This window comes from Buteo buteo, chromosome 23 (assembly GCF_964188355.1).
Source record: "Buteo buteo chromosome 23, bButBut1.hap1.1, whole genome shotgun sequence".
Classification (NCBI taxonomy): domain Eukaryota; kingdom Metazoa; phylum Chordata; class Aves; order Accipitriformes; family Accipitridae; genus Buteo; species Buteo buteo.
In genome coordinates this window covers 1406064-1419600 of record NC_134193.1, presented here as the reverse complement: position 1 = coordinate 1419600, position 13537 = coordinate 1406064, and the positions used below count along the sequence as shown (strand labels likewise).

Sequence of the window (13537 nt, the reverse complement as noted above, 5' to 3'; positions counted from 1 at the left end):
GCTCCCACTAATACCTGAAAGCAGAAGGAGTAAAAAATTGCTGGAGCATGCTGGAGGGCCTCCAAGGCTATGGGATGATTAAGTCCACTTAGGACAGCAGAGCAGCACTAACTGGAAACACACGTGTCTTATCCAGGTACAGGTGAGTTCATTATTAACTCACTGATGTCTTTATAAAGCCTGTCCTGCAGCACTGTGCCTGTCCTGACTGGCTGCTGGGTGTGCTGCTGGCTTGGGGCTTGGTGGAACGCAGAAGAAGAACTGTCTGAAGACTCGTGGTTCCTGCCGTGTCAGATCTCTGGGTGCTGGTGATCCCTGGGACTGACCCTGGAAGGGATCAGCTATCAACTGGGAGAAATCAGGAACAGGTAATGAAGAAAGCTCATAGATCTCAAGGGGTTCCCGGCAGCTTGTAGACAAGTAGCTGGATTGCTGCTTTTACCTACTAATCAAAAATTACCCTGGCTATAATGTAGTCATTGAGTGACCATGTTTAAACAAAACAAGTGTTTAAAACCCATGAAAGGAAGCATGGGAGCAAGCACTTGTTGAGTTAGTCTTTCTCCTATTTTATTATATGGCATTTAATCTCAAGGCAATGTTTGCCTCATTGTGTGTGGTTACCAGCATACCTGCAAAGCCAAAGGAGTGTCTCTGACTTCCTCTAGTACTTAAAACACTAAAATTTTGGTTTTTTTCTTTTTTTCCCATACTTCCTGCCCCTTCCCTATACTGTCTGAATTTTACAAAATGGAAGCAGGAAAATGGGAGCTGCATCTGTCCTGGAAACAGGTGAAACCAGCTGGCAGCTGCTTGAGGAGGATGAGGTTTGGTACCGGGGTGACACACTGAGGCACCACCTAGTCATGTGGGGTGAGCGAGTGCTCGGCTCCAGAGCACTGCACAGGAAGAAGCTGGGTCATAGCAGAAAATATGTGGTTGCAGCTGCCTTTGAGCAGTGAGCACAGTTTGTCAGCTGAAAGAATAACACTTGTGACTGCTCATTTTGCAGTCTGCTGTCCCAGCCTTTTGTGCTTGAGAGGGTGTCTCCTGGCCATTGCTGCGTGGGGGTCTGGGAGATTCGGTCTCCTCTCGTTTGACTTGGTCACATGCAAACCCAGCAGCTTTGATCGAGTCACTTTGCAAATTGGGCATGGGACAAGTGAGGGCAGAATCAGGCCCTGTGCTGTGTTATGTGGGTCTCTGCATGGAGATGCTAGCCAGCCCTGCCAGGCACACTTGTCAGAGGATCTGTCAACACACGTGTCACGATGTGCTCCGTTCTCATCAGCTACCATTATGTGAGTGAATCCTGGAGCGTACTGCGTGGCCTTGTATGGTCCTCACCTGGGGTAAGTAACTCTCCTTTTCATGGGTGAGTAAAATATTTCATTGTTGTTGCTGTTCTCCCTTTCACTGGCAGGCGCAAGCAAGAGGCAGGCGGCTTTCTGCTTGGCAGTGGGGTAGGACCGCTCCAGTGTTTCCCCTTTGCAGATACCCATGTTTACTAGTGGGCTGGGAGGAGGAACGAAACATCAGTAGCTGGAGAAAGTCCCAGGGTAAAGGAACTGCAGGCAATACATCCTCCGGTTTCCTTACCAGAGAAGAGCTGAGTTTCCATCTGAAAGCGGTATGGGTGTAGGGCTGTGTGGGGAGGCTATCTCCTTCTGGGTCTCCAGGCTGCTGCCATAAAAATTACACAGCCCTCCCCATCACCCTCCCCAATTCACGTCTGTTTCTGCTTGGCCCAATGCTTCATGCAGGTACGAGCTGCTGCTGGGTTAGATCCCACCCCAAGCTGGGACCATGTCGCACTGTGTCCCCCAGCTTCTCAAACACAAAATCATCTCTCCCATCCAAAACCAGACACAGCAAACTGCTCGGTAGCAGCTCTCTGCCATGAATAGACTGGCTATGTAGTGGGGAGGTGCATGGACAACAGATTGTTTGGAAAACTAATTCAAATATAGCTCCACAACCAACACCTGTGATTAAAGACAAGAGAGGTACACAGGCTAATGTCTCAGCTCCTGTTTTAGCTTTCCAAGGGTCATTTCCTTGCCAACAGTCTCCTCTGGTTGTAAATGCCAGGCTGCTACAGTTTTGGACAAGTAAATTCTTGCTTGCAGAAAGCAGATAGTAAAACCAGCCCATTATGTTGCCATTAGACTAAAAAATAGGAAACCCTGTGTATGATAATAAGCAGTTCCCTGCCATACCTGAGCAGCGGGAAGTGCAATTTGTGCCGAGTTTCACAGCCTCCTATGATATTTATTTATAAAACCTTTGAACCAGAAACCCCTATCAGTTTCTGCCTTTCTCCCTACTCTGCAGAATCATGAAGAGCAGACACCAGACTGACACTGGGCTTTTCTGGCTTGCTTGCAAGGCAGGATAATGTTTGGGAAGCTGCGTAAGAAGGTGCCACTGTATGTCCCTTTCGGAGAGACCAGTGAAAGTCACAAAGGAGGAAAGCCCAGGCTCGCTGGTACTTTTGATAAAGGGAGCCCCGTTCCTGCCTCCTCATCCTTTCTGCCATCCCTGTGCTCACAGATGCAGACATCTTTAAGGCTTAAAACTGGAAAGTACTTTAGTGTTTGCAGCTACCAGCTGGGGTTCAGCCTTTCCTGTGTTTTCAGGCAACTTTAATGACAGTGGCTGAGTCGGGAGAGGAGAAGGGCAGCAGCACCCAGGGTTGTAGCTCATGGAAAAGCCAGCACAGGCTTTCCCTCTGGAAACCTGCTAGACCTTTTGTGGAGCGTTGCCTTGGGAGCAGCCATCCCTCCCCAGCTTCCGCACCTCCCAGCTCATCTGCCTAATTATCTGGTAGCTTCACTCAGCCAGGCAGTGGGCATGGAAAAAATAGGTCTGTGCAGTCTGAGGAGGGACGGTGTTTTCAGCAGAGGAGTCTGTCTGGTCCTGTCTGTCTGCCTGGGTAACGGGCTCACGGCTTTGGAGCTCCCCTGCCTCCACAGAACGTGTCAGATGCTGGCGTGTGTTCAATGATCCTTTTCGGTCTGATCCCTGGCAAGGGCACTGCACCCTCCGGAGCACTGCATCAGGGCGCTGCACGGCTGGCGATGGGAGATGAAGTGCACGCTCAGTGACCCCTGCATCCACGTTACCAGCCAAAGGAGTCGCTCTCGGTACAGTGTCAGTGATGTGGGTATGCACTGTTAATAACATAATTAAGTCATTATTCCTAATGATATGCTGCAATCTCATCTGTAAAGAAAATATTGTGTTTGCACTTCAAAAGCTCATGTTGAGCTCTTTGTAATGAGCATTTTCTTCTCATTCTTCCATGACTATATTTAAAAAAAATAATTATTGTAAATTTTAGAGAGGACCAGTTCCTTTTTTGTGCAGTTCAAGTTCAGACAATCAGGACACAATCATCATGCAGTCAGCACCTTTACTTTTAACAACTAGAGCAATAATAATGTGTTATTAGCCTGTACAGTGTCAAATACACTTTCATTTAAATGTGCTGTTGATGTGTGTTACTGAGCTGACTTCTGCTTTCTAGTCCTGTGATTCTATCAGCCAGGAATCCAAGCTCATTATGTGATTGCAAATTGTTTCTGGATTTCATTAAATCAGCAAATAGGCACTAGCTAGATATTTACATCAGCTGAACTTGTGATAATTTATCCAACTGGGCAATTGTTATTTTGGAATAAAAAAGTCCTGAGGGATTATGGTTCATTTTCATTTGTCCGCATGAGTCTTGGTGCAACCCCTGCAACTCAGCTGCAAAACCAGGCAAAGAATTGCAATCCCACTGCAGGTGCTGGGGATAACAGCGTTTCCCCTTCAGTCTTTCACTGCTGCCACATACCAGGAAAAGGGGAGTGAAATGTTGGTATAATTTAATGATATCAATGGATTTAGATTTGGAGATTTCAGAGAAAACCTTCTTGTGGCAACTTCTACTTTATATAAATAGAAGGGTTGTGATAAATTACAATATTTTAATTTTTTTATTAAACTGCAATGTTAAGGGCCATGGGATATCTTGGGCTGTGTCCAGGACATAATGGGTTGTATCCTATATGTGACAGAATGTAGAGACTCGATTCTCTTTGCCTTATAACCTTGTATTGTTGTTGAGGTGGTGTGGAGCAGAAATCCCCTGTTTGAGGATGTCAGCAGGCTTTACCCACTTCAAGCAGTATAAGTGATGATGCCAGTAACACTATAGATGTCCTGAAATAATAGGATTTGTTATAAATTGGAAAATGCACCAAGGGAGAGACAAGGTGTGGACACAGGCTTTAACACCGTGTTGACAGATTGAATGTGCTGATGAGCAATCCCTCATTGCACAAGAGATAAGGTGCAGCAGCACAGCAGTGAAACGGGTTCCAGTGCTGGCAGTCTGTCCAGGGGCTGCATCCCTCCTGCAGAAGGAGAAGGGCAGCGTGTGGGGCTGGAAGAAATGAAGGTCCAGACTTATTCCCTGCTGAAGTCAGTATGAAAAGTCCCTCTGACTGCAGCTGAACTTGGACCCCTTTCCCTTCCAATCATTTCATAACCAGGTTCACATTCATCCAGATCTAATTTCATGTACTTGCAAAATCTGACTCAGCAATAAATGTTATCAGCTTCCATTCAAATCTGCAGAAAACTGAAAAAAAAGTCAACCTTCCCAGAACAGACGTTAAATAGGTGCTTTGTCTTGCTGAGTCAGGCCCTGAGTGTGCCTGGACCCTTATTGTTTTGAAACTTAGAAGATGGTCCACAGCCCATGAAATAAGTGTTTAATTCACTGGATACACTAAAATTCCTCAGTCAGTAGTGCTGAGTGGGAAAAGCTGCAGATGCATTGATATCTGGGCCAGGGTTTATTAAACCTTTAATTTTAAAGGAAACCTTGGGTAAAGCCTTGCAAAATGTTCACTACCTCCATGTGTATGTGGAGCCTCTTAAAGGACATATGAAGAGTCTCCTTGTGCAGCTTCTATCTGCAGGAATGAATTGGTTTTACTGACTTAAGTGCTGTTTTAAAAGCTGTAATTACTGGTATTTTGTCTCTGCATGTTCTCCAGATACAGCCTCGTGTTTTTACCATTGAGCAAGTAACTTCCTAAGTTCACAGATTTCATTATAATGTTTGTATTCAGAGGAAACAAGTTGCTCAACCACCAGTGTTAAGCATCCTTAAAGGCAGATGCTGCTGCCACACCGACTGCCCTGCTGTGAGCCCTGCTGCCGAGGCTGGCAAGGCTGAGTCCTGCAGAGAAAGAAAATGTGGAAATGCCTCTGCTGAGATTACCCTGCCTCCAGCTATGCAAATTAAGAAACAGTGATTCACCTGCTCGCTCCCAGCATGGTGGTCCCTGGGGAAGGAGATACCTTGCTAGGACTTGAGCTATAAAGAACAGGGATTTATAGATCAGTATCACCAGCTACGAGTTGTACCTGGAAGCAAAATTCTCTGCACTGTGTATTTCTAATGCATGCACAAAGAGCGTCAGTGGGAGAACTAGAGGATGGCTTTCTCTCAATTAGAGTGGATGATGTGTGGGTGGACTTTGAGCTGTGTTCCTCTCCTGGCCACTAACTTGCTGGGGATTTTGGGTAAGTCATTTAATCTTTGTCTTAGTTTCTTCATCTGTAAAGCCAGATGAGAAGTATTTAGCATTTTTCTTGGAGTTCTGGATGAAAGCCAGTGTAAATGCAAAAATATTATTGCTCTAGCCTTAGACTTGAACAAATCTCCTGCTCGTGTCCCTGAAGTTTTGCAAGTGAGGAGCGTGGAGCACTGGGGAGGACACCCGGTACGCTGCCTGCTGCGGAGCAGTGCCCTGCCTCTCGCAGAGTCCTTTGTCTGCAGGCTCACCTTGAGCGTCCCCGGGGATGGTGGCTGCAGTCCTTGCCCTGTCCCTGGTGATGCAATGAGGTGACGCCGTGCTTGCGAACGTGAGAGATCCCTCTGCATTTTAAGTAATGCTCACCGAGAGCTCGGCATTCAAATCATGGAGGCAGTTACAGCTCTTCAGGGGCATTTACACATTTTTAACCAGGAAAAAAAAAATTTAAAAATTGCACTGAAATTTATTAACTGTTGACATTAGCTTTTCTTGAGTATATATTTTATAGCTGAACTATAGTTTATATTAGGTCTAAGGAAGCAATCTAGCAGATCACGAGACCCTGAGCAGTGACTATGGTGAACTTCTGAGCCGATCCTTTACGCGTGGCTGCTGTCACAACCCCAAGCGACATAAAAACAGCATCGGGATATACAGGCGGTGTTTCTTCGGTTTCTCCCTGATTACAGATCTAGTTTACCTCAACGTTACAGCTCTTGATGCTTTTTAAGATAAATTTTAAAAACCCCACGATACCGTTAAGCGCCGTGTTTCAGGAAACGCGTTCGAAGCGGCGAAGGCGACGACGGCGGGGACCCCGTTCCCCGCAGCAGTGATGGCCGCGGGGCCCGGCGGCCTCGAAGCTGCCACCGAGTCCCGTCCCCATGTTCCCCCCCCCCAGCACCGCCAACCCCTTCCCCTCGGTAAGGAACCGCTCTCGGCCTCGTTCTCTGCTTGGTCCCCGCTCTGCCTGCTGTCACCCGCTGCCACGGCTCGGCCCGATAGTGGCGGTGAGCCGGGGGGGGCGTGAGGAGCTGGTGCCCGGGCGGGGACCCCCGGCTGGCGGTGACTGACCGAGGGGCGGCGGGAGGCCGAGGCCCAGCCGCGGCCCCTCGGCCGGAGCCGGGTCTCCCCTCGCGGTCGAACCTCCGGCCGGGGGAAGGGTCGGGCGGCGAGCCGAGGGCCCGGCGGGGAAGGGAGCCCGGGGAAGGGGCGGGCGGCCCCGGCACCTGCCCCGGGCCCGCGGGCGCCGCCGCCCGGAACTTTTCGCCGGCCTCCCCGGTCACGTCCCCTCCCGCCGCTCCGGCTCCGCCGGCTCCGCGCCCCCGCCCGGCCCGGCCCGCCCCGCTGGCTCCTCCCCAGGCCGCGGCCGGTGAGGGCGGAGCGGACGCGGCGCCGCCGCCGCGCACAGCAGCCGAGCCCCGAGCCGAGCGGCGGCGGGAGGCGGCCCGGAAGGCGGCGGGTGAGCGGGGCGGCGGCGGCGGCGGGGGAAAGGCAGCGGGAGCGGGCGCGGCGGGGCCCCGCGGGCGGCGGCGGGGGCGGGCCGGGCCGGGTGCCCCCGCTGGGGCCTGGCGGCGGCGAGGCCGCGGGGCCGCGTCCCGGCGGCGGGGGTCCGGGGAGCGCAGGCGGTGTCAGCGGGGCCGGGCTGAGCGCTCCCTCCCCCGGGGGCGCGGCGAAGGCCGGCAGGCAGCGAGGCTGGGGGGGTGTGCGGAGGGGGGGGGGGAGGCGGCTTCTTCCCCGGCCCTGGCCGCGGCGGGGCGGGAGGGCAGCCCGCGGCGAGGCGGGCGGCCGAGCTGGGCCCCGGCCGAGGCGGTGCGGGGTTCCCCCCCGCCGCCGGGCTCCGCGGCGTGCGGCGGGGCTGCCCCGTCCCCGGCGGGCGCGGGCCGGACATCCATCTTGTGCGGCCCCCGGCCCCGGCGGCGAAGGGCGGCCGGGGCTCCGGGCGAGGGAAGGCGGCCAGGCGCCGGGAGGCTGGCGGGGCCGAGGCGGGGGCGGTTGGCCCTCGGCGCGGCGAAGGGTGTCGCCGTGCCTCGGGAAATAACCAAAATTCTTTCGGTGTTTCGTATAGTCAGGTGTGCGCCGGGCGTCCCGGGCTCGAGGGGAGCGCGCGCCGTCTGGCTGTTCCCCGAGATGTAAAGGGGGGCCCGCAAAGGTCTCGCGCGCCGTCGTCCCCGAAGACCACCGGAGGTAAACGGGGAGCGAGGCCGGAGGGGAGCGGGAGGGCGGCGTTGGGGCCGGGCGGACGGCGGGACGAGGGCCAGCCTTCGCCCGCCGCCCCGCTTCGCTGCCCGGACGGACGTCGGCGGGGTTTGGGCCGGAGGCAGGTGGGACCAGCCGGGCCAAGGCGACGGCTCGGTGTTGGAAGCGGGCGCCCAGCAGCCCCTCGTCAGCCGTGCGGAGCGGCGATGTGCCAGTCGACCCTCGTCCTCCGGGCCCAGGGACCCGTTGTCTCGGACCGCTTCAGCTCTGAAATGGTTTCTTGGGCTTCCTTCGGTCGCTTTAAAGAGCAACCGTTCTCTGTGTAGGGAAACTTTTGTGTTTAGATAACTTCTCGTTAATTGGCGTCTTTGCTGACGATACTTGAGCTGCGATACAGGTGGTTTTGGTGCCAGGGTTTCTGCGAAGCTTTCTTTGCGGGAGCGTTGGGGTTTGGACATGACGCATCCATACCGACCGACACAGAACCGGAATCGGCTCTTGGGCTTTCCTTTGCTCAGGACTTGGAAAGAGCTGCAAACAGGAAGGGCAAACCATGAAAGCTCTGGGTTTTTTCCTTTCAGTAGCTTAACGAGGGAGATAATATTTCTTAAAATAGTTGTTTGACTTGAAAACGCCTGCCTGCCTTCGGAGTATTATATCAGCGCTCTATAATTTCTGTTGCTTTTGTAATTCTGTCTGAGTAGTAGTATTGCTCCATGTAAAAAGAGGCACCAAATTATGCGAAGAGTTAAACTGAGGAAACTGGCTGTAGTTGAGAGCGGCTGTCTGCTGTGAAATATTTCACTGTTGTGATTTTTGTTGTTGCTTTTTCTTACTGAAACAGTACGTCATTAACTCTCATGGGTGCTAGGAGATCCCTCAGGTTCTGAAAGGGTTTTAATGTAGAAATTTGTGAGACTTTTAGGCGGTAATGGGTGAAGCTATGGAGAAACAGAAAGTAGTGCCTTAGCAGTCAAAGGTCTGTGCCTTTAATGAGAAGTTTTCCGAAATGAGGCAATTTAAAGGGAAGTTTTAGATTGGATGGAGTACCCTTGCATTTGTGCTATCTGCAACTTTTTTAACTCACAGAAGCGGTGTCCCTGTCCCAAGTATGAAACGCTGTCTGATTATTCTGACATCATTATCACGTTACTATAGTGACTTCATTACGCTGGGAATGCCATGTTCACATCCTGTTGCTATGGAAAAGATCAGTGTAATAAATAAAAACATTTAATGTTCTGTTCATCATTGTGGCAGAAAAAATGCCATCAATTTATTGGCGTAATTGCCTGAAGACCAACAACATACTCCAACAAAAGTTTTTAATGCCGAGTTGGAAACCAGGAAATTGTCGCTTGCAGTTCTCAGCAGATTGTCCCTTCCTTCTCTCTGTTGTGCTGGATAGCAGAAGTTGTGAAATCCTAGTTTTGGAAATGAGAAGGAGAATACACATGTCATTCTTCAAGGTGGAGTCGAGAGGAAGTTCTGTGCTCACATACACTGCTGCTAAAAATAATCTGTTTTCGTGCGCAGTATTTTCTATGCACCAGGAGGAGAGGGCTGTTTGTGTTCTGTCAGGCTAAGATCATCCACAGAAAAGTGAGCTATACCTCTTACAAGCAGATAGTTCTTATGGCCTTTGTAAGCAGGGGAGAGTATGTCCAGAAGGGTGTAAGTGGTCTGATCGAGGAACCACGTACGGTGCAAAACAAACCTTGATGGCGTTTAGTAGGCCCAGGCGGTGCTGGCAGACCCAAGAGTTGTAATTCTGAAGACTCAAAGGAAGCTAAGCGCGGTGTCTCTCATCACGTGTCTTGGCTCTGGTGTGGCCGTTTTTAGGGTAAGTAGCTTTGCTGAAGATTTTGAGAGGACTACGTGCCAAATGGACTAAATTACTAGCACAGTGTAATTCCAGTGGCACGTTAATGCTTTTATTTGGAGACTGATGTTTATACAGTTTATCAAAATGGTTTATATTTGAAACCGTGAGCAGTAAATACACGGACTATTTGTGATACATTTCATGGCTCTTCATCCAGTCTGAGGACTGTTCCTAAAAAATTGAAATGTAATTAGATAGCAGTGGTGTAACATGTGGGCATACTCTTAACATAAAAGTTTTAATTGTATATTGACTCAGTCTTAGGCATAAACAATCCTAAACATTTGTTTGTACTATATATTGCAGTGTTTTTTCTTGTACCATGCGCGTGGACAGCGTACTCAGTGGCACTTTGAACTTGTACTTCGTATTTAGAGAACAGATTGCTTCTGTGCAACTCTATAAAGACTTTTAAAAAACAAAATCATCTTAAAGAGGAATCCTAATATTCTGAGAACAGGAACATGTTTTCTGTTTAGACTAGAGAAAAGGAAGTGAATCTTTTGAACATACATGAAGTTCAAATCTTTATTCTTTATATTTGAAGTGTTTTTTACTTGTAGCTGTTTGAAATTCAGAATTCCCCTTGGTCTGGGGTTACTTTCAACCCTGCTGAAGTCAGTTCAGCAGAGCGCTGCTGGGCTTGGTCAGCTGGGTCTGGCTGTGGATCATGATCAAAACTTTTTCTTTTTTTTTTAGGATAATATGGAAGACTTCTATTTTATCGCTTTCTTTTAATTTCTGATGAGGCAGATTAAAGTTAAACATCAAGTACTTCTGGTAGCTTTGTGTGTTGAATTCTGCAGAAGCAGATACAAGAGAGACCTAACTTTTAGAACTTGGTCAAGTCCTGGGCTTGCGCTTGGTGGTTGTTATGTGTGTTTTGGGGTTTTTTTGGGCCTTGATTTGAGGTGGGTTTTGTTTGGTTGGGTTTTTTTAAGAGGAGATAATGAGGATGGTGATTAGAGTACAGCCTGAATTCATTTTATGCTGAGCTCTGAAGTAGTTATTGATTTGCTTTTACTCTTTTATTTAACAGGTAATAGGAAATTAAACAGAATTTTAATGAAAGCATGTTCTTAAAGGCATCCTCATAAATCCCAGGATCAAGTTTTTACTTAGGCACACTTTGCAAAAGCTTCTGATCCTGCAAACATGACACCTAATGGCCAAGATAAGTAAGGATGTTAGAAAGTTGGAAAGAAAAGTTAATCTTGCTGAGCTATCTTGTTTGATCCAGTCTGTCTTGTTCAGATGCTAAAACTTGTATAAGGTGTTTTGTTTTATTTGCCGCAGTACTGAAGTCTGGTGGCAGGCAGGATTTGAGATTATTCGGGTTCCTAGACTGCTCTCTAGGTATAAATTAATGTCACCTCTCAAACAGGTTTCTCCTTGGATTGTATCCTAGCATTGTAAGTATGGAGAGGATAAAGGAGGACCTAGCTTTTTGTTCACAAAGCACAGGTTGGAACGAGACTACGGCTGCAGTAGCTCATGGCTGTTATTCAGCAGACTGAAAATACAATATGCTTCCCGCTGCTAGTGTTGCAAATATAATCAAGTTCAGTATATTTCAGTTAATGGAAATGGTTAAATAGAGCATAAAGTCATGAAGATGAATTTATTTCAATCCTACATATACAAGTGATAGATTGTATTAGACAGTCCAAGAAGAGAGGCACTATTTTTATGGGTAAAACATTTCTCAGAATGATTGACGACTATTTTTTTTTTTTTTAAAGCCGTACAGTTAGAAGTAGTAGTAGGTTATTCATCCTCTGCAGTTGTATGGTAAGATTAGAGCTCTTAGGCAAGTCACAGGTTTAACTCCTTTGCTTTCCCATTGTTGAATTTTTATTGTTGAGCATTCAAGAACACTTGGAAGCAAGAACCAAGTAGGAGTCTAACTGATCCAGTTTAGTGTCTCCAACACTAATATTAGAATGAAAAAAAAAAAAAAAAAAATCTCTGTTGGTTAAATGAAGAACTGTTGAAATAATATACCAGAAGAGAAAGGTTTACAAGTGTGAAGAAGATATACTTTCATTAATAGCCTTTGAGTAAGAAGGATATAAAAAAATATTATCTAATGTAAAGTATGTGTGGCTACACTTTTTATATAAATATGTTCAAATAAAAACAACCTTCGATTAGCCTGCATACATACTTGCAAATTACGTGTTGAAAAAATAGTAACTAGCCATATGACATTAATTCTGTATTTCAGTGTTGCTTTTAGCTTTCTTCCCTAAATGTCCTACACCACCTGGGAAAGTTATTGCGGGAATGATAACTCTATTTCCATAATATTCTTTGATAGTCCAAACCAAATTTAGTTTAGATTTGTGTTTGAGACGAGTCTGTGTTCTAAGTGACTTGGCGTGAGGTTGTCGTGCCCTTGATGACTGGTTCTGCTCCGAAGTGTCCCCTGCTCTGTTGTTTTACTGCCTGTATTTGTGCCTCTGCCTATGGGCTTCCTATGGGCTTCCAGAGAGGTCCCAGCTGTCAGAGGATGGAGCTGCCTCTGTTAGAAGTCAGCATCTTTAGGGTTGGATCACTCAGGGACCAGAAAACAAATCAGGGGTTTGAACTCCATAGTGTGATGTTACATAAACAGGGTGAAGTTTGGCCAGATGTTCCTCCTGAATGGTTCTCTGGAAAACAGTCCTGTATCATAAATAATAGAGATTCCTTGGATGCATCTAGGTTTTTTCCTTTCAGAATAGAACAGAATATTTCAGTTGGAAGGGATCTACAATGGTCATCTAGTCCAACTTTCTCCTTAAGGTTTCTTGAGTTACATGTAAACAAGCTCTCCAGAATGCATCATTTCTTTTGATTTATAAAATAGATAAGATTTTAAGAGTCAGTGCTGGTTTTCCTAGCCATACTTTTGAGTTTTTGAAAAATGCAAATTATATGCTTTCTAAGGTTGCCATTTAACTAGTGGACCTGGCATTAAACGCAGCATTTGTTCCAATACTGTAAGATTTGTAGGAGAAACTTGGTTATAGTATATAAAAAATGATGTTTTAGTTGTATTTCATGGAGTATCACCAGGTTTGAAAGCAACTACGAGATTCAATGGCTTTAATGTAAGCTCTAAGGCTCCAGCTGTGTGTGCTTTGAGTTGATTGGCTTTCACTCACATGTCAGAGCAGGCCATGAAAAAGCATCCTCCAAGGTCAGAGTGGACTTGCTGTGGGTGACGGTCCTGAGAGGGCAGAGTAGGTAACTTAGGTTTCTGTAGATAGTGTCTTCCATGTGCAAAAAAAAAATAAATATTAATTTTTCAAATTATATGTGGTATGATGTATAAAGTAGATGTTTCATGCCTCTTAAGATCAGTTTACCTTGTAGTATTAGAAGAAGCAAAGGAAACTGAGAGTGTTTGACAAAAGCTGTTTGTGGATAAGCAAGATAGGTTCTGAAACCTCCTGGTGTGAGTTTGGTTTTATCTCAACATCCATAGATGTGTCACCACGTGACTGACCCTGCCTGTCTCTTGGAGCCTGCCATGGCAAGTGAAAGGCAACGCTGAACGCTGAAGGGACAAGAGGCCATGGTGACAAGTGGCAGCAAAGGAAACTTCAGTTAAAGCAAGGATGGACCGTTCTGTGGGAGCAGTTAAGCACTGGAACAGGCTGCCCAGGACCTTTTGGAGGCTCTGTCATCGAAGATACACCGAACTTGACTGGGCAAGGTCTTGATTGACCTGGTCTGACTTTGAAGCTAGCCCTGTTTGGAGCAGGGGGTTGTAGCAGAGACCTTTGGCAATCCATTGCAAGCTGAATTACCCTCTGTTTCATTGCGTTTACATGGCACGGTTGTATTACCTGGTAGAGTGGGCGAGGTG

The 13537-nt window shown here is 47.7% G+C and overlaps 1 protein-coding gene across 5 annotated transcripts in view; it reads left to right on the top strand.

The window, feature by feature from the left end:
• Positions 1-6912: 6912 nt before the first annotated feature.
• Positions 6913-13537, top strand: part of RAP1A (RAP1A, member of RAS oncogene family) — a 42277-nt gene continuing 35652 nt past the window's right edge. For 2 of the 5 annotated variants that reach the window (XM_075055789.1, XM_075055784.1), the window contains exons 1-2: positions 6913-7059; positions 7666-7784. The gene's annotated coding sequence lies outside the window, so the exon portion shown is untranslated. Of the gene's footprint in view, positions 7060-7665; positions 7785-9368; positions 9640-13537 lie in introns of those variants that run through there. The other 3 variants (XM_075055787.1, XM_075055785.1, XM_075055786.1) reach the window with 3 other exon arrangements.